The sequence below is a fragment of the Saimiri boliviensis genome, chromosome 14 (assembly GCF_048565385.1).
Source record: "Saimiri boliviensis isolate mSaiBol1 chromosome 14, mSaiBol1.pri, whole genome shotgun sequence".
In the NCBI taxonomy this organism is placed as follows: domain Eukaryota; kingdom Metazoa; phylum Chordata; class Mammalia; order Primates; family Cebidae; genus Saimiri; species Saimiri boliviensis.
Window position 1 is genome coordinate 74,357,782 of NC_133462.1, and position 23,392 is coordinate 74,381,173.

Below are 23,392 nucleotides of genomic sequence, written 5' to 3' on the forward strand. Positions count from 1 at the left end.
TAGGACAAGCGAGCTACCTTTAGGGGTAGGGCAAAATTAATTGACCTGAAACCACATGGATCTCCAAACAGAATCAGGAATGATAGGGAAGGGGAAGGGAAAATGAATATTGTGTAGGTAACCACCACCTTATTGCCTCTCACTCTGAAGTCAGCACCTCCTGTGCATTAAAGACACTCAACAGAGACTGGCCTGTGTTCAACTCAAACTCGATCCCCAATGGTCAACAGGGATTTTGTTTTGCTTATATTATTTTCTTTCTTTCTTTCTTTTCTTTCTCTCTCTCTCTCTCGTTCTCTCTCTCTCTCGTTCTCTCTCTCTCTCTCTCTCTCTCTCTCTCTCTCTCTCTCTTTCTCTCTCTCTCTGTTTCTTGCTCTCTTTCTTGCTCTGTCATCATCCAGGCTGGAGTGCAATGCCGCAATCATAGCTGACTGCAGCCTCCAACTCCTGGGCTCAAGTGATTCTCCTGCCTCAGCCTCCCAAAGTGTTGGGATTACAGGTCTGAGCCACTGTGTCTGGCCTCTTTATATCATCAGCTTTCTATCCTGCTTTATGATCCTATGCAGCTTCTCTTGTGCTTATTTTACAGTATTTATTGTATTTATTGTATTCTACCTTGCATCAGTCATTTCTGTAAATATCACCTACCTTATTGAACTCTAAGCTCTTTTTGGTGGAGTCTAGCTTGGTTCTGTGTCTCCTTCCATGCTTAGTATATGTCTTGAAATGACAAACATTCGAGTGTTGGTTGAACTGAGTCAATTCCCCACCTCAGATCAAAGTAGTAGCAATGGAGAGAACTCAGTAAAGCAGGGAAGGTGGGGTAGAGATGGATGGAGAGAGAACGAAGTCCTCTTTACATGTTTTTCATTGCGAACCTATCTAAAAGCTCCACACACATCACACTAAGGTAAAGCGATTTGAGGAGCAAGAAACAGAAAACTCAGATTGACCTGTCTTGAATAATAAAGGTGATGTATTAGTTCACCAACTGGAAACTTTTGAGCCAGGACAAGCTTTGGACTTAGCAGCTCAAGATTGTGAACATAAACCCAGTTATCTTCCTTATTTTCCTTTCTCCAAGACCAACTTCCTCATGGCTGCCAAATGGCTGAAAGCAATTCCAAGCCTCTTATTTACATGCCACACTGTCTAGAACGCATGCACTGATGAATAAAAAGGCGGCCTGGGGAGTCTCATTTACATAGCACACTGTCCAGAATGCATGCACTGCTGAATGAAAAGGCAGCCAGGGGAGTCTCATTTACATACCACAGTGTCTAGAACACACGCACTGCTGAATGAAAAGGCGGCCAGGGGAGTCTCACTTATACACCACACTGTCTAGAACGCATGTACTGATGAATGAAAGGGCAGCCAGAGGAGTCTCATTTATACACCACACTGTCCAGAATGCATGCACTGATGAATGAAAAGGCAGCCAGGGGAGTGGGAAGCCAGACGAAATTCATCTTTGCATGGTATATTCGTTTTCTAGTGCTGTCTTAATAAAGTACCACAACCTGGGTGACTTAAACAACAGAAATTTATCACCTTATCTTTCTGGAGGCTAAAAGTTCAAAATCAAGGTTTCCACAGGATTAGTTCCTTCTGAGGGCTGTGAGTGAAGGATCTGCTCCAGACCTCTCTCTCTCTTTCTGGCTTGTAGATGGCTATCTTCTCCCTATGCCTCTTCATAGTGTCTTTTTTTATGCATAACTGTCACTGTGTCCAAATTTTTCCTTCTATAAGGACATTAGTCATACTGAATTGAGGGCCCACCTGACTCCAGTACGGCCTCATTGTAATTTAATTACATGTGCAATGACCTCATTTCCAAATAAGGTATGGAGGTACTGAGGTTAGGTCTTCATCATATGAATGTGTTGAGGGTGGAGGGGAACATTTCAACCTCTAACACGTGGGAAGGAAGAGTGAATGGGATACCTAAATGAAAAGAAAATCAGGATTCTATTAGGGAGAAGAAACAAGGAAACGGATGCTGGGTCAGCAATGGTAAAGGTCTCATAGTGATCTCTAGGAGATCAGTTATACCATAATGTGAATGTACTTAACATCACAGAATTGTAAAATTAAAAATGGTAAAAACAGTAAATTTTGTGTTGTGTATATTTAATCACAATTAAGAAGAAAACAATTTTTAAAACTCATGATGCCAAGCAAAGTATGTCAGCATGTTATGTCAAAACATCCATCTTAACCAGGAAAAAAATTAATGTTCTAAGTATAAAATAAGACACAAGTAACTTTAAAAGAACAGTTACATTATCAAATCAAATTCAAGAAGCTATCTAAAAGTCATGCAATTAATAACTAAAAGCCAAAATGTCTCATATTATTCCATAATGGCTCATTTTACTCACCTGCCCGAACTGTCAGCTCTGCATTTGGGACCAGTGAAGCAAAGGAAATGGAAAAGGGGCTACTTTTAAATAAGTGCACCATGGAATTTTGGATGGCAAATTAATGAATCAAAAGTTTTCTGTTGCAGGTTGATATATCTACAAATATTAGTTAATTGTGCTCAATAATTGCATTGGCTAAGAATCCCTGAAGAAAAAGGCTTGGAAGAACCTTATTTGTTTTGCAAAGGAGTACCGAAGCAAACCACAGGTGATGAAATATTCAAAATCATAGATGGAAGCACTGAAACAAATATTATCAGAACCCTGCATAAATTTGTGCACAGATGATAGAGCTACAGTGACAGGGAGGTGTCAAGGTTGTACATCAAGAGTTCATTCTGAAAACCATGAGATGCAAATAATACATTGTTTTATTCACAGGGAAACCCTCATATGAACAAGTTTGCCCATAGATCTGAATTTCATGTGAATGATACTATAAAAATGGTGAGTCTAATGAAATTCAAGCTGCATAGTCCCATCAGTTTTCAGTTTTATCTAAATAAACAGTATCATAACATCCATTTCTAATATTTCACACTGAAGTGCATTGGCTAGTCAAAGAAAATATTGTTTCGGTAATCTACGAATAGAAGGAAGAATTAAAAATTATTTTATAAATCATTCACACCATGCAGATAAACTAAAAAATAGTAATGACTTTTCTAAATGGTTTAGCTAACAATTTTGAGCATCTGGCTGAAATTCATTAAAAATTACCCGAACTGCATGAAAACATATAAATGTGTATGACAAAGTGTGTGCATTCAGAAAAAAAATTTAACTTAGGAAAAGTGAGGTTAATATGATTTACCAGTAATATTAATCAGGAGCAACATATCAACTCTAAAAACGACTAGAGGCCAATAGAGAAACATCTGTTCAAGTTTAGGGAAAAGCTTCATCATTATTTAGAAATACTCAATATGATCAAGTTTGATTGTATTCTAAATACATTAATATTATCATAAGATATTATATTTGTCAATAAAACCAAAGGCAGAGCTTCTGGTTTTAAAGAATTATCTTGCCCTTAAAATATAATTTAAAGAGATCAAATTATCTAAATTCCTGCTAATGATGAGGGAGAAGTTTCTGCCAGTTGAAGAATAAAAGATACTATTGTCCTATTTGCTACCATGCATGTGTGCAAATAAACTTTATTTCCAGTGCTGACTACTAAGATCTTGATCAAGATTTATATGTATTCATTTCAAACATAAAAACTGATATTAAAAAGTAAAGTCTGTGAAAGCAAGCTCAAGTTTATTAAAAATTGTTTTTGAAAAGATTTTACATTTTATTTTCTAATCATAAGTATATAATACTTTCTCAAAAGCAATATAGGTAAATATAAATCCCCTCCTGTTTACTCCAGTGAGTCATAGAAATAGAGTATCATCATTTTCCATGTGTGCAGGATGGAAAAAATGCTGGGAAACAGTAACTTAATATATTATGTGCACCATGTGTATGCAAAAGGGTACTACAGTATGTAGCTTTTCCCAAACTTGCTCAGTCATAGAACTTTTCTTGTACGTAACAGTGGTAAATGTCTTGTGTGGCACTGGTGTTTCATGGAGTACAGCTTGGAAACTGATGTAATCTAACCTGCAATTACACAGCTGTCCAGACAGGGAAGGTAAATTGCCTAAGGTCATGGGGCAACACAGTTCTCTGCTTTCAAACCATTTGCTCTCTTACATGACTTCCCCAAAGAGGCAATCTAAATAGGATTTGGAGAAATGCACCAAATTCCTATTTTTTTTTTTTTTCTTAATAATGAACTGTCATCATTTTAACTTTAGCTCTGTAGCAACTAGAGTTGCATTTATCCTGTGGTTTTCTGTCATTTGTTTTGGAAGCCTGTTCTTCTTTTTTATTATTAAGTTTACTATTAAGTCCCATGACTGGTTTAGATTGTATACTTCCTTGTTTGTTCAGTCATTTGGCTAATTTGGCTCACCAGAGATAGCATTATTCATAGAATTTTCTCTCAACCTCAGCCAGAAACTGGAAATTTGAACAGCCATTACAGAGTTCCTCAGCCCTAAGATTCCACAAGCCCTAGGTATGGGATGGGGATCAGGCATCAGAATTTTCAAGCTTCAAATCTTCAGTCCTGATCTTTAACTCTTTTCTTCTTATACTTTCCATAAGATATTAAAGAGAAACACATATTCCATCTCTTGGCCCTTGTCACGTGTCAGATGGAGTGGCAACAGGAATTCTATTGAGCTGTGCTCCCTCAAGGGAAGGTGAAGGCAGCAGGGCTGGGATGGGGGGAGGATCTGGGCTGAGACGGAGATGCAACCAAGGCTTCAACCTACCCTATAGGGTGCTCCAAAGATGGGACGCCCTTTGTACAGGGCCCCAAGCTATTGTACTTTTGCATCATCCAGTCACTGGATGCCGCTGGCTAGTCCCAGGAAAGGGCATGAACTTGGGTGATGCAGCTTTCTTCTGTTGAGGGTGATTCCTAGCCCTCACCTATAAACTGGCAGCTGCTGGGGGAATCATCCTTTATTCTTGGTGGGGGCATGTGGATTTGCAGTGCCACACAGCATCCGCCATCACAGGAGAATTTCTCTTCACCTTAGTCCAACAACCCATCTCCTAATCAAGTGATTACTAGAAAATGCTTGAGAAACCTAAGGCCTACCTTTCTCCCTAAGTGAAGGAAAGTGCCAGCCTTCGGAACTAGCTGAGGTTCAGTGTAGTCAAAATTCAGGAGACCTGAGAAACCTGGATGCTTTGCATGGTATAACCCATGTTTAGCTGGCTGGTGCCACTTACCGGACCAGTTCCCCTGTCCCTTGCAATGTGCCCCCATGTATTCCAGGAGATCCAGGGGTATTCCATTTGGCTTGGGAATCTGCTCCAGCCCTTTCCTCTGGGAACTGCTGCATTCACCAGGCACAGCTGTAGCCACCTCCAGAGAACTATGGCCCTTGAGGTATCAAAGCAGCTGGCTAGAAGCCCTGGATCCTACTTCACAAAGCTTGCTGCACTCTCCCTCTTTCATCACCTAAGTACTAAAGCTGTGCTGACCTGTGCCTCAGAGTCTATGTGGTATTTCATGAAACAACTTTCAGTCTTTACTTTGGGCTCTCCCTGCATGCTCCCTATTCTCCCAGCTCCACCACCGAACTCAGATTGCAGTCCTTAAGATTTGGCTGGAAGACAGGTCCAAGTGACAGTTGCTATACTGAGCTTCAGAGCAGTGCAGTCTTTGGGTTTGAAGCCCAGGACTGCTACTCACTGGGTGTTCTTAGACAAAGTATTGCTACTCTCTGAGTCTCAGCATTCTTATCTGTTAAATGGATAGTTTCTATCTCAGCTGGTTGGTGGGAGAATTTTTGAAGTTAATATATGTAAAGAGCTTAGAACAGTGCGCGTCACAGTAGCACTCAATAATAGCATTTTCTTTCAGAACTGCCCTCCCCTCTGAGCACCGGGCCACCCTTGTCGAACTGGCTCCTCCAGAACTCCTGAGTTCTGTCAGCAGCTTTCCAACTGGCCAACCTGACTATCTTGCTGTACTGGCCCCAGAGATTAGCACAGTGCAGTCCCAACAGGGACAACCCCGCACCTCATGGCACTTGTGAATGGACTTCATTAACTCTGTTTAGGTGGTGGGACCCTCTAGAGCTGGATCTCTGGCCACCCATCCAACCCCACCACACAAGTCTCTGTAGCTTTAATTTTGCCCAGTTTAACCCCTTAGGAGAGCTCAGCGGACCTCAGTAGCACCTCTGATCTCATGCCATGGGAGCTCCACCCCAGCTGCATGACCTCCTAGACAAATGAGGAGGTACCCAGAACCCCAGATGACTTGTATGTTTCTTTTTCCCAAGGCCAGAGGACAGCAACACCGCATCTCTCTTCTTAAGCCCCTTCCCTTTCCCTCATCACGGCTTGTGCCGTGCAGTGCATGTTCCTGAAGACAGAGCAGGGAGGTTTCCCCCTGCCCTGGTACCTTCTCCACTGGAGCCCATGGTCAAGAGAACCTGCTTTGAGAACCTACTGAGACCTGCAATCCCCCTCACCCACAAACAGGTCTCTGTGGGCTGTTCTCAACTGCCTGTCCTCTGGCCAAATTTCAGCCCGGATTCTGTTCCTGGCTGACTTTGGCCAAGCCACTTTACTTCTCTGGACCTGGCTGGGTTACTTATCCCGGAAACATGGGAGGCGAGTAAGATAATCTCATTGTCTCCCTCCAGCTCTAACAGTCAGGAGTCTGTCACTGAAGGAGAGCAGAGAGTGGAGGTCTAGGCATCAGAATCATGAGTTCTAGTCCTGACTTTGCCATTCCCTCTCCATGTGGTTTTTAGCAATCTCTTTAAGCCTTCGTTTCCTCATCTTTGAAAAACAAACAAAGGTGTCAGCCTAACAATAATGCCAGTCCGGATTGAGACATGTGCTGAGTGCTTTACATACAATATCCATATCCAACTCATCCTCTAATGATCCTATGGTACAGGTATTACTATCCCCACTGTACCAATGGTAGTCGGAGCCATCAAAGTCAAGCAACTTGTCCAAAGTTGCAGAGCTAGAAAGTGTGTCAAGTCAAAGTGCGTCAGGAATCTAGACCAGGACCATCTGCCTGTGTCCTGAATCACACTATACACTGTAGCCCCTTGAGGTCTGACAAAGGCATCAACATTCATGCAAGTATTTTGCACGTCATAACTCACTATTTGTCTCTCTTTGCATTCACCAAAAACGATCCTGAACTTAAACTGTAATTCTTATTACATGTAGGGCATGTAGGTTGATTCCACGTCTTTGCTGTTGTGGCTAGTGCTGCAATGAACATTCACAAGCATGTATCTTTAGAGTAGAAAGATTTATATTCCTTTGGGCATATATTCGTTATTGGAATTGCTGGGTCAAATGGTATTAGTTTGGTGCAAAAGTAAGTGAGGTTTTTGCACCAACCTAGCAGTTCTGCCTTTAGCTCTTTGAGGAATTGCCATACTGCTTTCCACAATGGTTGAACCAATTCACACTGCCATCAATAATGTGTAAGTGTTCCCTTTTCTCCACAACCTTACTGGCATCTATTATTTTTTGACTTTTTAGTAATATCCATTCTGACTAGTATGAGATGGTATCTCACTGTGGTTTTGATTTGCATTCTTCATGAATATGAGCACTCGTTTTTATTGAGTGTACACACAGAAATGAAATTGCTGGATGGCACATTACCTCTATATTTAGTTTTAATGATGAATGTCAATAGTCTTCCAAAGGGGTTGTAATAATTTACATTCTCCTGTATGAGAGTTTTAGTTGCTCCACATCCTTACTAATTGTACTTTCAGACATCTTCATTTCAGCCATTCTGGTGGGTATAGTGGTATCTATTGTGGTTTTAATTTGCCTTTCCATGATGAGTACTTGTGTTGACTCCATTTCCATATGCTACTGACCATTGGATAGCCTGTTTTGTGAAGTACCTGTTCAAATATTTTGCCTACACTTTTATGAAGCTAAGCTGAAGTATCTACTTTGCATTTTGATTTACAAAGTTTCTTTAACGATTCTGTAAGTTCTTAATCAGGTATCTACTCTGTGAATACCTAGTCAGGTATCTACTCTGTGAATACCATCTCGCAGTCTACACCTTGCGTTTTCACTCTGTTAATGGTATGTTTTGGAGAATACAACTTTCTACTACCAATCTTCTTTTTATGGCTGCTGCATTTTTTTTTTTTAGTCCTGTTTGTCTACCCCAAGATCATAAAAAGATTCTATGTTGTTCTTCTAGAGACTGTATTGTTTTTACCATTTGTATTTATATCTACAATCAGCCTCGAATTACTTTTGGAGGTTATGGGCCAAGCTTCTTTTTTTTTTTTTTTTTGGATGTGGATATCCAATTGACCCAGCACCACTTATGAAAAAGACAGCCCTTGCACCCACAGAATTGCAGTGGCACCTTTGACTCAAATCAGGTGACTACGTATGTGTAGGCCTGTCTCCTAATTCTCTACTCTGTTCCACTGGTCTTTTAGCCTATCCTTGCCAATCCCACATAAGAAACGCCCTGCTCTTTTTCTCTAAGATTTTCCTTAGCTAGTCAAGATCCTTTTAATTTCCATATAACTTCTAGGATCGATATGTAAATTTCCCCAAAATAAATCTGCTAAAAAAATTTTTGCCTTTATTCTTAGGGTATGGTCCTTACTTCTGAGTGACCTTTCCAGGGTCTCTATTGAAAACCTGGGGTGTTTACAAAGGCCCTCCACCTTGGCAGAACTTGAACTCTGACCTTTATATCCCTGGCACCCCCCAACCAAACTCTCCACTTTGGCTTGTTATCTTCCTGGTGGTTATTTTTGTTGGAGTTCCCTGAACCTCTGCATGCAGCTTAGAAGTCAGCAACAACTTGAGAATTGGTGTGCAGATCTCGGGGGCTCCCCCCTTGCAGGTTTTTCACTCTCAAATCCTAGCCACCTTGGGAACTCTAACCTCCATCTTCTCAGCTCAGTAAGATACCACTCTCTGCTGGGGCTCTAATCCCATTAGAAAGAGCTAGGGTAGGCCAGGGGCAGTGTTTCATGTCTGAATTCCAACATTTTGGGAAGCCAAGGCGGGAAGATTACTAGAGGCCAGGAGTTCGAGACCAGCCCAAGAAATAAAGTAAGACACCCATCTCTATCAAAACCCAAACAAAAACACAACAACTTTTTTTAAATTAGCTATGTGTAGTGGTTCATGCCTGTAGTCTCGGCTACGCTGGAGTCTGGGACAGGAGGATCACTTGAGCCCAGGAGTTCTAGACTCAATCACCGTTCACTGCAAACTCCCAGAAGTTTGAGGGTGCAGTGAGCTATGCTTGTGCCACTGCACTCTAGCCTAGGTGACAGAGTGAGAATCTGTCTCAAAATGAAAGAAGAGAAAAGCAAAGAAAGTAAACAAGAAAAGAAAAGAGCCAGGGAGACTGTGGAGCTTCCCTTCTCTCAAGGATCATGGCAACTCAAGTCTTGCCTGCCTTGGTTCTCTCAAATGCCTTTAATCAGTTATGTATTTTGTCCAGCTTTTATAGTGTTTGAGCAGGGAGGAGTTAGTGTGATACAATCTACTCTGTCATGACTAGAACCACAACAGTAGTTTTAGTTGCTAGTTTCAATCAAATGTTTGGCCATGTGGAAGGTGTCTGACTTGTGACATCATGGCACAGTTTGGCACTTGACCCTCTAAGCAAATGTTGGCCTCTGAGGCCTTTTCCCAACTCATTCTATCACCAATAATCAAATGCGTGGAAGTAAAGTGAGAGTGAGCCTCCGTCTTGGTTGATGACCCACACGTGGCCGGGCTAAACAGGACACGCCTATAAAGTAATCCGATCGCACTTTCTGTGTGACTTGTGAAAGCCAGTGCTAACACTCCCTATGTTCCCTCATGGGACCATCCCTCTTACTTATCAGCGTCCTCTCCATAAGGCTCCACTCTGCCCAGTGCACACGTTGACTCTTGGTTACCTTTGATTCTTCCCAGTTCCCTCCTGTCTCATCAGCTGTCTGGGCCTTAGAGGTTTTCTACCAGTGTCTCCTCTCCCTTGTTTCAGCTTTTTTGTGGCTCATCAGTGCAACTGTAATACCAAAGACATAGAAGACCCCTGCTTCCTCCCTCTCCTGCACACAAAAGCCTCAGATATCAGCCTCAACACGCATCCCCCATGAAATCCTCTAATCCTTCTCTGCTACTGCCTGAATAAAGTACAGGCTCCTTGGCCAAATTTCTTTTCTCTCTCTCTCTCTCTCTCTCTCTCTCCCTCCCTCCCTCTCTCTCTTTCTCTCTTTCTTTCTTTGACAGAGTCTCACTCTGTTGCCCAGGCTGGAGTGTACTGGTTCGATCTCAGCTCACTACAATCTCCACCTCCTGGGTTCAAGCAATTCCCTGCCTCAGCCTCCTGAGTAGCTGGAATTACAGGCACCCACCACCACGCCCAGCTAATTTTTTGTATTTTTAATAGAGATGAGGCTTCACCATCTTGGCCAGGCTGGTCTTGAACCCCTGACCACGAGATTCATCTGCCTCGGCCTCGCAAAGTGCTGAGATTACAGGCATGAGCCATGCCTGGCCTAAATATGGTTCTGTTATTCCCCCATTAAGCCACTGTAACACTAAATATCTGTCTTTCTAATGCCAGTCTACCTTGCATTAAAATCATTATCATAGGGTGGGGACTTCCCCCCCATAACCCATGCCAACCCAACACAGGGCCTTATGCATAGCAGCTTCACAATGAACATTAGATGACTTGCTTGGCAGAACAGAAACAATGGCTTAAGCGCATCCCTCATCTCTGCAGTCCTGACAACACGCACAGATTTTAGGACATGCCCTGGAGTCCAGAGGGGACTCCAGTAGGGGAAGGCAGGGTACAGTAGGTGGAAGACTTGGCAGAATTTAATTTGGGCAACCAGAATTCACATCTTAGCAGATCTAAGTAGCATAGAATGATTCAGGCCCTTGACTCTTCCAACTGGCCACCACCACTACACGGTACAGAATTCCAGATGGTTCCTTAGAGGGTTTTCAGAGGCCCTCATCCACGTTACTCATGTCTGCCTCTCCTTTGTGGAAAGAGCCCAAGGAGGCCCGGGGAGGCAGGGCCGGCTCCACCCACCCGCACGTAGTCTCTGGCTTTGCAAAACTGATAGGCACAACCTCTCCCTGGGTCCAATGCCACACGCCCACCTGTTGTCTTGTCGCATGTTAATAAAACCATGTCTTTTTTCATACCTCAGCCGTCACTTCCCGACTCAGCTCTATTTTAACCACCACAAAACCCTCTTCAACAAAAGAGCATACCAATTAATTTTCCCTTATCTGAGGTGAGGTCATTATGGATTCCTCCAGGAAAGACAGGCTCTGGGCACTGGTAAAGAAAAGGGATCTTAGGACTCCATTGTCATGTCTAATCCTCCTTCTCAAACGAAGCTTGTTTTCTCGTCCAACAAACAGGTATTTACTTGGAACTTCAAGTCATTTGAGCCCAGGGTCCTCTGGCAGAATTACAATGGTGGTAATTATTCGACTGCACTTCTGTGTAATTTACTGCTCCATGCAGCACGGGCATGAAGGCAGGCCCAGAATGCAAATGATATGATTGTTTTCATTAAATCATCTTTTTATGACTGTATAATTTCAGTAATTAAAATCTTTACTAATATATTCTATGAAGCAGGCAGAATGTTACACTAATGTATGGCCCTTATTAATTTTTGAAAAACAGGGATGAAATTTGAATAACCTGCTTCCTCACACTTAAGAGCTCTGGAAAGGGAAAAAAAATACAATTGTGATTAATGTAAACTAATTAGCATTCATTGTTTTTTATTCCCTCTTCCTTACCTAAAAAGTCACCATAGAGGCTATTAGCACTGCCTATTGCGTATTTCAAATCTTATCTTATTTCTGACATACCTTTGGGTTTACTGCCAACAGAGAATGAGGGAGTTTGTAGGTCTTTAATCATTGCAATTACAGAGTGAGAAATCGAACATCATCTGCTACTCCCTTAGTGCAAAGGGCCGGGCACGCTCTCCAGTGTAGCTCAGCAGACATGACTATAGGCTTCAGAAAGTTGTAGGAGCTCTTGTTTTGCCTCAGCAAAACCTTCCTATCGCCTAAGGAATGCTGGCTGTGCTTGATTCTTTAACATACCTGTGGGTACAAGATCACGTACGTGCGTGTGCTCACACAGGATCAACCAAACACAGAGCTTCTCCTTGGTTGCTGTTACTGAAAGATTAGTAGGAACTAAAATTTGGAATACAAATGGTTTCAATTAGATCTCAAAGCAAATTTCATGCCCTGTGTTCATCTTCCCCATAGCTAGGTCAACTGTTCATGCTTTACAGTAACAGCTTCAAAAAGCACACTGGGATGTACAATGGCTGAATTCAATTTAAGTCTTCGTTTAAGAAAAGCTCCTCTATCTGCAATGCATGCACTGGTGTCCCTTCCAAAAAAGGATAATTTCCAATATGAAACTCAAATTTCATTACAAGAAACTCCAAAGGGGATAGTCTTCTGTTTGCAACAAACGTTTAAGTTAGCAAGCAATTAGCTAGTTTGCACATTCAGTTATTAGTCAAAAACAGGCATTTTTGACATCCAGATTTTGTTATACTGGTGTATGCTGTAATTCAGTACCCATCATTGCTAGTATCAGCTTTTCTCAACAAATTTTTGAATTTCAAATATGGCCAAACTCCACACTAAGCTCAGGATTTATAGCTATCCATGGCTCCCCATTGTCTTACAAAATAAAGTCCATTATTCTAAGTCCTCCATGATCTGGCTCCAAACCTAGCTGTCAGCATTATCCTCATGGCTCTCTAGCATTTGCTCTTAGGTCTGCTTGCCGCTTCTGATACACACACCGTACTTAACCACCTCTGCTGCTCTTGGTGAGCTCCTTCTATGAGAAGGCCTTGTTCCCTGGTCTCTGCATGTCCAAATCATCTCTTCCTTAAGGGCCAGCACAAATGCCGAGGTCTCCTCTTTGAGATCTTACCGTTGTTATTTGTATATGTATGTCTGTGTCTCACAGCTACTGGGTGCAAGGGAAATAAAAGTTGTCTTATCATGTAAATATTGACTCAGGAACTGACCCCTAATAAAATTAGTCCCACCTGACCCTGGTTAACACCAGCACTTGCCCTAACCTCTGCTGATCCGTTCTTCCCTGATGGAAGGCTGCCATAGACAGCCACAGTATAATGCACAATACAATGCAAATTGATCGCAAAGTTAAATGACGGATCTTGGCAAAGGTAAGGAATTTCATGAAGTCAATAAAAGTGATGTTGATCTCATGCTAAGTCACTGACACATAACAGTTGAAGAAGAAATTACCAAAGAGGATGATAACTCTGAAGGAGTTTTAGGAAACAGTGAATAGAATACCAAACAATTAGGAGAGGATCTTGAAAAATGAATGAAGCCTTCAAGCATTTTTGGGAAAAAGAGAGCCTTTTTAATCAGTCTATGAAAGTCAAAAGTGAGATGAAGAAGGTTGTCTTATGCAAAACTTAAACAGTTTTGACTGACAATTCAAAAAAATCCTCTAATCAACCCTGGATTCAGTTTACATTCATTCTAAAAATGGGTGAAAATGTGTTAATTATATGTTAATTTGTGTTAAATCAAAAGTAGAATAATCTTATTCATAAATTTTACTTTATCAAGACAAAGTCCCAGCCAAAGTGTTGCCCACCACTTGCTAATAAATCTCCCATTTCCATGAGCTTTCCTTTCATCAATTATCCTTGCATAACAAGGACCTCTGATGACATTTCTTCTGTGAGTAACCTTTCATCTTCATCTGTACCTCTCATCTTTGAACTTGTATCATAGTGATTTATGAATCAATATCATCTCCTCACCATGCTGAGGCAAGGCCTGTTTTATTAATTGGAAGATAAGAGGGGCCTCTGGGGTCAGACTGCCTACAATGAAGACTCAACTCCACCTCTTTCAAGCTGTGTGACCTTGGACAATTTCCTCACCCTTTCTGTTTCTCATTTATAAAATGGGGACAGTAAGAGTTTACTTTTTTAGGTACTTTCCTCAATAAATACCAACTATCTTTAATTGTATTATTTTAACTATCTTTTATCATATTATTTCTATCCCCTGAAATGCCTGGAGGGAAACCATTTTTACCAATGCCCAAAGGTTTCTCTCACAAGGAAATGTAAGACTCCTATCATTGTCTTCTTCTCTACAATTTGCTTAACCCTACACATTGTTTGTTTTATTTTTCAATTAGTTCAGAACCGGAATGCAGAACAAAATGTTGTTTATGCTGGTGCAGGGTCTCTCTAAGATTCCTGGCTGGAATTTCAGTTACTGCTTGCTGGATAAATGAATAAATAAAGGCATACATTCTAGATTCCAGTTTTGCTTCTTGAAACATTATCTTTCAAATAAGAAGAACTGCAATATAATAAGCAAAACTTTTATTGTGTTTAGGTCCAATGAGTCCTATTAAAGGATCAGTAGAACATCTATCAAACATGCTCCTGTGCACAACTGAGGATCGCCCAAAGGGGAAAATAATAATATTGAAAATACAGTAGCTGGTTCCTAAGTCCCTTTCCCAATTGCCGTTTCAACTCAGAGACCTAGAGATGCCAGCTCCCATGTGTTGCTCCAAGGATGCCAGCTCTGAGCATACAATATGCTTTAGATCTGGCATTTCTGGCTAAAAATCTGCTTTGTGAATAAAGAGACCAGTGAAATGGTCAGCCTGTGCTTGTGATTTGATCATTATTGACATTTCATGTTTATAAAACTTCTTTCTCTGCTGGAACTAGCTCTGTTTCTCTCTCAGATACTGCATTATTCCTTCCACAAATCCTCACCCAGCCTGGTGCTCCTCATTGCCCACTGTCCCCCATACCAGGCTCCTGATACCTCAAAGCCAAGGCCGGAAAGAGCCCCAGCCTCCCCTCCTGGTGCTGCTCTGAGCACCTGTCCTTCTGGTTGTTGGCAGGCTCTGGTGGGGACACCACCTCTCCAGGTTGCCTTTCTCTGATTCCTTCTGGTCTGTTGGCCCCTTCCAGGCTGACTTCTGACAGCAACCTTTACAAACCAGCCCAGCCGACATCTGAGCTCTGTGCCCGGCTGGCCTGCCTGCCCCCACCGCTGACCTGGTCACCAACTCCTAATGCCTCAGCCAGTCCTGACTATCTTCTCTGGCTATGCATTACCCGAGACGCCTGGCCCTGGGGCCTATTGTGCTCTTGTCCTGCCTAGTGCCCCTTGCTGCCCAGGGACACCCAGGCCCACCAATAGCCTCCTATACAGCGAGCTCTCTCCCTAGTAGGATGGCCTTCCAAGTCCAGCAGTGCCTCACGGAAGGATCATTTTGTCCCTCTGACCATCCACCACCAGCCTCCCCCAGCTCATCCCTAAGTGTATAAGAGAACGGTCTGTGCCAGCCTTGCTTTGTCCCCAGCTGGTGCTCAGCTGGACTGCCCCATCAGGAGCCCCGCCGAGCGGGTCAGGGAGTCTGTTAGCACCCTTGCCCCCATACTCAGTGAGCTCCAGCATCCCTCCTGCTCTCCAGGCTCCAGTTCTGAGCTGCCAGTGCTTCCTGAGTCAGGCCCCTCCCCTGCTCACTGTGTGGGCCTCGTCTAGGGATGACAGGTAAGTGCCTTACCTTATGCCAACCCTTATCCACAGTAGTGGCTGCCTGGACTGTAATGTTCAGACTCTTCCTGGGATGAGCAGGAAAGAATGAAATGATCAGTTAGTGATGTCTATCATGGCGGCAGCAGTGGACTGGGTCTGTATGTTGAGTGTTTGCCATCCCTTTGACATAGCTTCTACCTCAGTTTCCCTAAGTATCTCTTCTTCTCTTCTGATTCTAAAGTCCAGCCTGCTCCCTAGCCCCTCACTGGAGCCCCAGTCTCTTCCATCTCTCCTGAGGAAGTGACCTAAGTGCCTGTCCCTCCCACCCCTGGCTAGGCCCCTGCCCTCGGGGGACTGATCTTAGAACCATGTTGCAGACACTATGGGCCCACCCTCAAGTATTCTGACATGTTCCCTCCCCCCTGCCACCATGTCCCACTGCAAAACTTGGCACTGACTCAAAGCCATATCTAGATACCACTTAACACCATTTGGAGGGTGAGAATCAAAAAGATAATAACATACATTGTCCGGGATGTGGAGAAATTAGAACTTTCATGCTCTTCTGGTGAAATGCACAATGGTACAGCTGCTTTGGGAAAGTTTCTGGCAGTTTCTCCAATGACTATACATGGAGTTGTCATATGACCTGGCTATTCCCTTCTAGGCATGTACCCAAGAGAAATGAAAACATATGTCTACACAAAGACTTATACACAAAGGTTTGTAGCAGCATTGTTGAGATCTAAAAGATAAAAACAAACCAAGTGCCTATCAGTGGATGAATAGATGAAGAAGAATGTGCTATATCCATAGGAATAAAACACAACATATGCTACAGCTTAGATGAACCTCGAAAACATTATGGTAAGTGACACAAACCAGTCACAGAAGACCACACATTGTATGATTTCATGTATATGAAAGTCCAGAAATGGGAAATCTATAGAGACAGAATGTAGATTAGAAACTGCCCACGGCTGGAGAGGCAATGAAGGAGTGGGGGGCGGAAGGGTTGTTGGTACCCAAAGAATACCAGATTTCTCCTTCTGGTGATGAAAATGATCTAAAATAGACTGCTAATGGCTGCACACATCTGTGAATATACAAAAAGCCATTCACTTACTCACTTCAAATGGGTGAATTACGTTGTACATGATTATATCCCAAGAAAGTTGTTTTAAAAAAGAAATAAACAGGCCCTGGTGCTAACATCTGCATAAGCCAAGGCTGGAGTATTGGTGGGCCCCTGTCTGCCCTGGACTGCGCTGCAGCTCCTACTTTATGCCTGGGGGCCTTTGCACTCGACACTGCCCAACTCTAACCTCGGTGCTCAGGAGTGAAAATACAATCATAAAACAAAGGCATATAGAGCTGAGAATGGACTCCATGACCTTGGGAACACTGAGGACTATCAGAGCTGATGCTCCTCTCTTGTTGGAAATGCTCTTGCAACTGCTTCCAATGAAGGCCTTGGCTAAGCCCAGTGGCTTCACTCCCTCCCCATCCCCAGCTACTTTGAGAGGGTCCACTCAGAGCCCCTCCCTGGCCTCCCATTGGCTCCCATTTTGTTTGTCCAGTGCTGGTCACCCTGAGGGGTCTCTGCTGTCTCAGAGTCCCTCACCCAAGCCATTCCCGGCAGCCCCTCTTCCTCCCCAGCCCTTCAACATGGCCACCAGCCAAGGATGTCTGTCTCCATTTGGGTAGACTGGAAGTTATAGAGAAAAAGCAGTGGGGGAGGGAAGTCATTCCAAAGATTTGGAGCTGTGTTTCCCAACCTTTTTTTTTTTTTTTATCATCACTCCCCTAGGAACTATTTCAGACATTTTTGTCTGCTGTCAAGGTCCCTGCCTCCCATAAAGTTTCAATACCACAGATGAACTACATATCTGTTTAGGGACCATAACCCTTTGGAGGGCCACAAAACATTGGCTTTTTTTGACCCCCAAGAACTAATCTTGCCTCCTAAGGAACAATATCCCCACTGTTAAGAATATAAGATATTGTAGAGGGGTCTCCTGGGACTCAAGGCTACAGGGGTCCCAGGCCCAAGGAAGAGGCCATACCAAGAAGGAAATGCACTTCGCTTCTCTCCTCCCATCCTACCTTATCTGTTTAGCTACCCAATTCCTCTCTCTGCTTCTGCAAAGTAACTTTCTTTGTAATGCAGCCAAATGGAGGAAGCCTTGCTCATTTCTCCCCAGTTTTGCATTCATTCTGTTCAAGGAACCAAACCAAACAGAAGCAGGAATCCTTTAGCCTTGATCGCAAATGCTCGTGGAAGGAATTCCCCCAGCCCAGGTCAAAGATGATGTCCACTCCTGAGACAATCAATAGGGCCAGTAGGTAGAGTCATTTTGTGCAAAAATGGCTGCTAGCAATCTGTCACTGCTACCAAGAGGACAGAGAAAAGCAAGTCCTAAAGGAGGGACATGACGCAGCCTTACAATCCAGTTCCTCCTGCCATTGGTCTTTTCACAGACCCCTCCAAAACATCGCTTGGGTCCTGGCTTCGTTTCCTCCACCCAGTCAGGCCTCGGCTTCTCGCTGACACCCTCAAGTCAATTCACAATCAACAGGGGCCTGGAGGGCTGTTGGCTCTGACACAAGCAGTGCCTGGCCGATGGCTGAGCTTGGCCAAATTCCTATCTTTCCTCTCTGCTAATAGTTGTACCATGTGGATTTCACCTTCTCTCTTCAGCCTCAGCTCTGAATCTCTGATCTAAGCCATTTCCTTCTGGCAGAGTCCTAAAGATCAACCCTGACCTCTCCCGACCCACTCTGCACAGGTCCCCTCAGCCAGTTGTCTTTCATGCCTGGATGTTTGGCATGTCTTTTACCTGCATGTTACCTTTATGCTGTCCACCAACCCACCGCTGTCCTTGCCTTCAAAAATACAACCCAAAAGCAACTATCCTCTCCTAGAAGTTTCCCCATATCCACCCTCCATATCAATAACACCTTTTCTGACACACACATGTCACTCATCAGCTCCCGAGTTGAACACTCATCTTCTCCGCCCGTCTGCTTGACTGTCCCTCCCAAGGGGTAGCCCACATTTAGCCTCCACACGCCTGGCACCCACTGCCCTGTGGTGCTCCCCTTTCATCCTGATTCTTTCAGGGCACCATGTTTTCCAAGGGGCCACAGCTGCAGGTTGTTTGCAGAGAATTTGAGCAAAACGTCTTCCAAGCCAGAAACTAGTGAGATGGTAAGAAGTGCCAGGAAATACATGAACAGCTCAGTTCTTTAATCCCACAGAGGTGGCAGCTGTGCACTTCATCATATTCTGAGCGCTTAGAAACTTGATATCCCAACTCAAATGGGAGGAGTGGGCCCTTCCCACAGGGGTGTAAATGCCCACTAGTCTCTTAGTTCTTTCTGTTCAGTTTGTATGAGCCTGCCGAAGCCGAGCAGCGGTGGAAGGTGGAAACAGACGCAGTCATCTTCAGAATTAAGTTTTAGCATAGTAACTTGTCTGCATAGCTAGGCAAAAATGGCCGTGATCAGATAAAAACAAATCCTTCCTTCCACCCCATCTTCATAAGTACTGTCAGGTTCACAGGCAGTTACGTCTTCTCACGAGGGGAGTGATAAATAGAACATGTGCAGAATGATTTTGTCAAGGGAAGAGCCTCTCAGATGGTGGCAGTAGAGGATGGGACTCCAAGATGTGAGTTGAAGCCTACCCTTGAACTTTGAATGTGAGGGTGCTCCCTTCCTTAAACTCCCAGCCTCTGCCCCACCTCCTGCCTCTGGTTCTCTCCCCTCTCCCTTTGTACTCCACCTTCGTCTGCTCTCTTCATCTTGGCTACCCGCCCCCCGCCAGATACCTCTCAAGGTGGCTACCTGACCCTGAAAATGCCCCTTCTCTGGGAAGATCCCTTAAACTCAGGGTGAGCCCCCAGGCACTATTTCTGCCCTTGCAATCTTGCCCCTGGCTGGAACTGATCGTTCCAAGGTCAACACCTGACCCAGGCTGAGCCAGCCAGTTTCTCCTGCAAACTTGAACTCACAAAGGGGAGACACAATGACTAGTTTAGAATACAGTGGCAGCCCAGGAGATCCTTCTGCTCTGTGTCTCAAGCTGTCTCAGTTCCTTTCTTTCCTGGGTCAGCTGGAATTTTTAAACTTTATTAAACCTTTGCTTAAGATTTAGAATCTGTCAACCTAAAACAAAAGCACTATGCAGCTAACAGAACCATTTTCTCCATGTCTCTATTCAGATTCCCCCAAGAGAGACTGGGATTGGTTCAACCTCACCTCTGGACTGGTTTCTCATGGGATGGTGTCCACCCCAAGGCCAATCTCTGTGGCTGCGTGAGGGTGGGGTGCAGAGACCCTTTGAAACTTGGCTATAGCAGCCTATCCTTGGCAGGTACTAGGGGCAGGCAGTGCTGAGGAAGGAAGACACCATTCCAGGTGGGCTGGGAAAGTCTCCCCAGAAGGGTCTCCTGCAGTGAGATCAAGCAGGGGGCCCCGGCACAGATGAGGGTGGTAGAGAATCTGGTCTGCCTCAGGCAAGAGCTCGTGATGAAGAGCAGTAAGAGTCCCGCCTCCATTGAGCCATGGAAAGCTTTCCTGCAGCAGACAGAGAGGTTTCTTAGAATTCTGTCTCCAGCCGACTGCAAATCTTCTAACGTGGGAGCCTCCGTACCTTGTGGGCCACAGAGACGTGTGATTAAGGCAGAGGATAGCTGTGCTGGCTAGTATGTTTCCATAAGAGATAACTTATTGATTATTCAGAGATCCATCCAAAGCTGTAAGTCTAATTAGCTCTAATATCCTCTTTGCAGCAAAACCTAATGTGAAAACATAGACACACTCGAGGAAAACACATTTGGTTAATTAGCCTTGTGAAAACAGCGCTCCCCACTTCTGCCCCACCTTCCTGGTCTCTTCATGAGGCAGCCAGAACCACGGCGTCCTGGGGGGAGCCAAGGCCCTGTCTCTCTGACAATGCAATGGGGTCCTGGGAGCCCTCTGTCCACCCATGGGCTCCAGAGCATTGAGCTGTTTCCTTTCATTCTCTCGATCTCTCCTCCTGGCTGAGACCGCAGAGGTGGCGAGAGGCACAGCATCAGACCCAGAAGGGCCGTTGGGAAGCATCTCTTCATTTGATTTTATTTATCCATAGATTGTTCCCTCTATCCATTATCTATCTATTTTTCTTGTGGTACAACATAAAATTTATCTTCTTATTTGGGAACAGGATCTCATTCTGTCATCCAGGCCAGAATGCAGTGGTGTGATCATGGCCTGCTGCAGCCTTGACCTCCTAGGCTCAAGAGATTCTCCCGCCTCAGCCTCCGCAGTAGCTGGGATTACAGGCACCCACTACCATGCCCAGCTAATTTTTTTTTTTTTTTTTTTTTTGTAGAGATAGGATCTCCCTGTGTTGCCCAGGCTGATCTTGAACTCCTGGGCTTAAACGATCCTCCTGGCCGGGCGCGGTGGCTCAAGCCTGTAATCCCAGCACTTTGGGAGGCCGAGGTGGGTGGATCACGAGGTCAAGAGATCGAGACCATCCTGGTCAACATGGTGAAACCCCGTCTCTACTAAAAATACAAAAAATCAGCTGGGCATGGTGGCATGTGCCTGTAATCCCAGCTACTCAGGAGGCTGAGGCAGGAGAATTGCCTGAACCCAGGAGGCGGAGGTTGCGGTGAGCCGAGATCGCGCCATTGCACTCCAGCCTGGGTAACAAGAGCGAAACTCCGTCTCAAAAAAAAAAAAAAAAAAAAAAAAAAAACGATCCTCCTGCCTCCACCTGCCAAAGTGCTGGGATTGCAGGCGTGAGCCACCATACCCAGCCAAAGTTATCCTTTTTAAGCATTTGTAAGTATACGATTCAGTGGTATTAAGTACATTCACATTGTTGAACAACCGTCACCACAATCAACCTCCAGATATTTTTTTTCATTCCAAACAGAAACTCTGTACCCATTAAATACTAACTGCTATCTAAAAAATGTAGAATTAAATACAAATTCCCTGTTACCCATCCTGTAATCCCAGCCCCAATAACCACTATTCTACTTTCTGACTCTAAGAATTTGCCTATTCTAGGCATCTCAGATAAGTGGAATCATATAATCTTTGTCCTCTTGTGAGTGGTTTATGTCACTTAGAAAAATGTCTTCAAGTTCATCCATGTGGTATCATGTGTCAGAATATCCTTCCTTTTCAAGGCCATATGTATATGCCCCAACTGGTTTATCTAGTCATCTGTGGATGGACGTTTATTTTGCTCTAATCCTGTTCTCATCTTTTGCTGTTATAAATAATGCTGCTATGAACCTTGGTCTACAGGTTTATTCATTTTAATGTTTTATTTCACAGGTAGCCTATGCTTTTTGTAGAAAAGTTAGAAAATGCAGATAAATTAAAAAGAAAAGCAAAGTCATCCTTAACCTCGTCATGGAGAGCTAACACTGTGAACATTCAGTGTTTGTACTTCCAAAGGTTCTCTCGTACTCCTTGGGGTTCTTTCTCCTTCCAGATATTCATATAGATACAGCTATAGTTGTAAACTAGATAGAAGTATACTCTCTCTCTATATATATATACATACATATATATATACTCTATATATCTATATATAGAGTTATATATATAACATATATATTAAAGTTATATATCAAATATATATATCTATATATGTTTAAAAAGTAGTTTTCAAAAACTGATATATATATGTATATATAGATGTATGTATATATATATATATAGATGTGTGTATATATATATATATCAGTTTTTGAAAACTAGTTTTTAAACTTATTTTATCATTCATGACATCTCCACGTTTCCCTCTTCCTCTCAGACAGGTAAATGACCTGAACAGATACAGACAGTGCTACCTGAGCTAAAAGACTGCATTTTAATCTCTTGTATGGATGTACCATTATGTGAAGTACCATCACATAATCTGCTAGTTTCACAGTGTTGTTGGACACCGATTATTTTCAACGTTTCACTATTACAAGCAATGCCATTGTGCATCCCTATAGCTGAGTCGTTGTGTACAGCCTTTAGCTATTTGCTTAGGATAAATTCCTAAGCAAAAATAATTGAGAACATCCTCATTTCACAAATATGGAAAAGTGTATTGGTGTAAAGTGACTTGCCTGAATTACATCATTATGCAATGTATGTCATAAATGCAATGTGTATTTTCAGATCCCCTTTGGTGGTCCATCAGGAGCCAAAACCTTCACCTCTTACTGATCAGAGCCCCCTACCATGCTGACCATCCTGAGCCCACTGTCTTCAGAATCAGTCCATGACCCTCCCACGGCGTGCTGCAGTCCTTTAGGAGCTCAGTGTGTGCCAGGGTTTATCTGATCCACCAGTTTACACCGCGCTGAGGTGTTCACAGTTCATGGGGGCTACACCTCCAGCAGAGACAGCATTGACTAAAGATTCTTGGAGGGTGCATGTATTTAAGGCAAGGTTAAGCAAACTCAGGTATTTGGTTTCTGGAATTTCAGGCATGATTTTATTGTACTGAAGTATATGCTCAATAAGTACTTGTTAAAATTAAAAAGGAAGGAAGAAAAAAAGAGGGAAAGAAGGAAGGGAGGCAGGGAGGGAGGGAAACTGGACTCTAATTCTACCTCTTCCTAGTCTTGTGCCCCCGTACTTCACCCCACCATTGCCCTGTCTTTACCCCAAGTGTAGTTAAAATGGGTTTTCCTAATGAAGAGACTGCCAGGGAAGGGAGACAAAGAATCAGCTCCGTCTCTTTCTGAATCTCTGTATTCATTATACCATGAGCTCGGAAGTGCAGGGTGATTTAT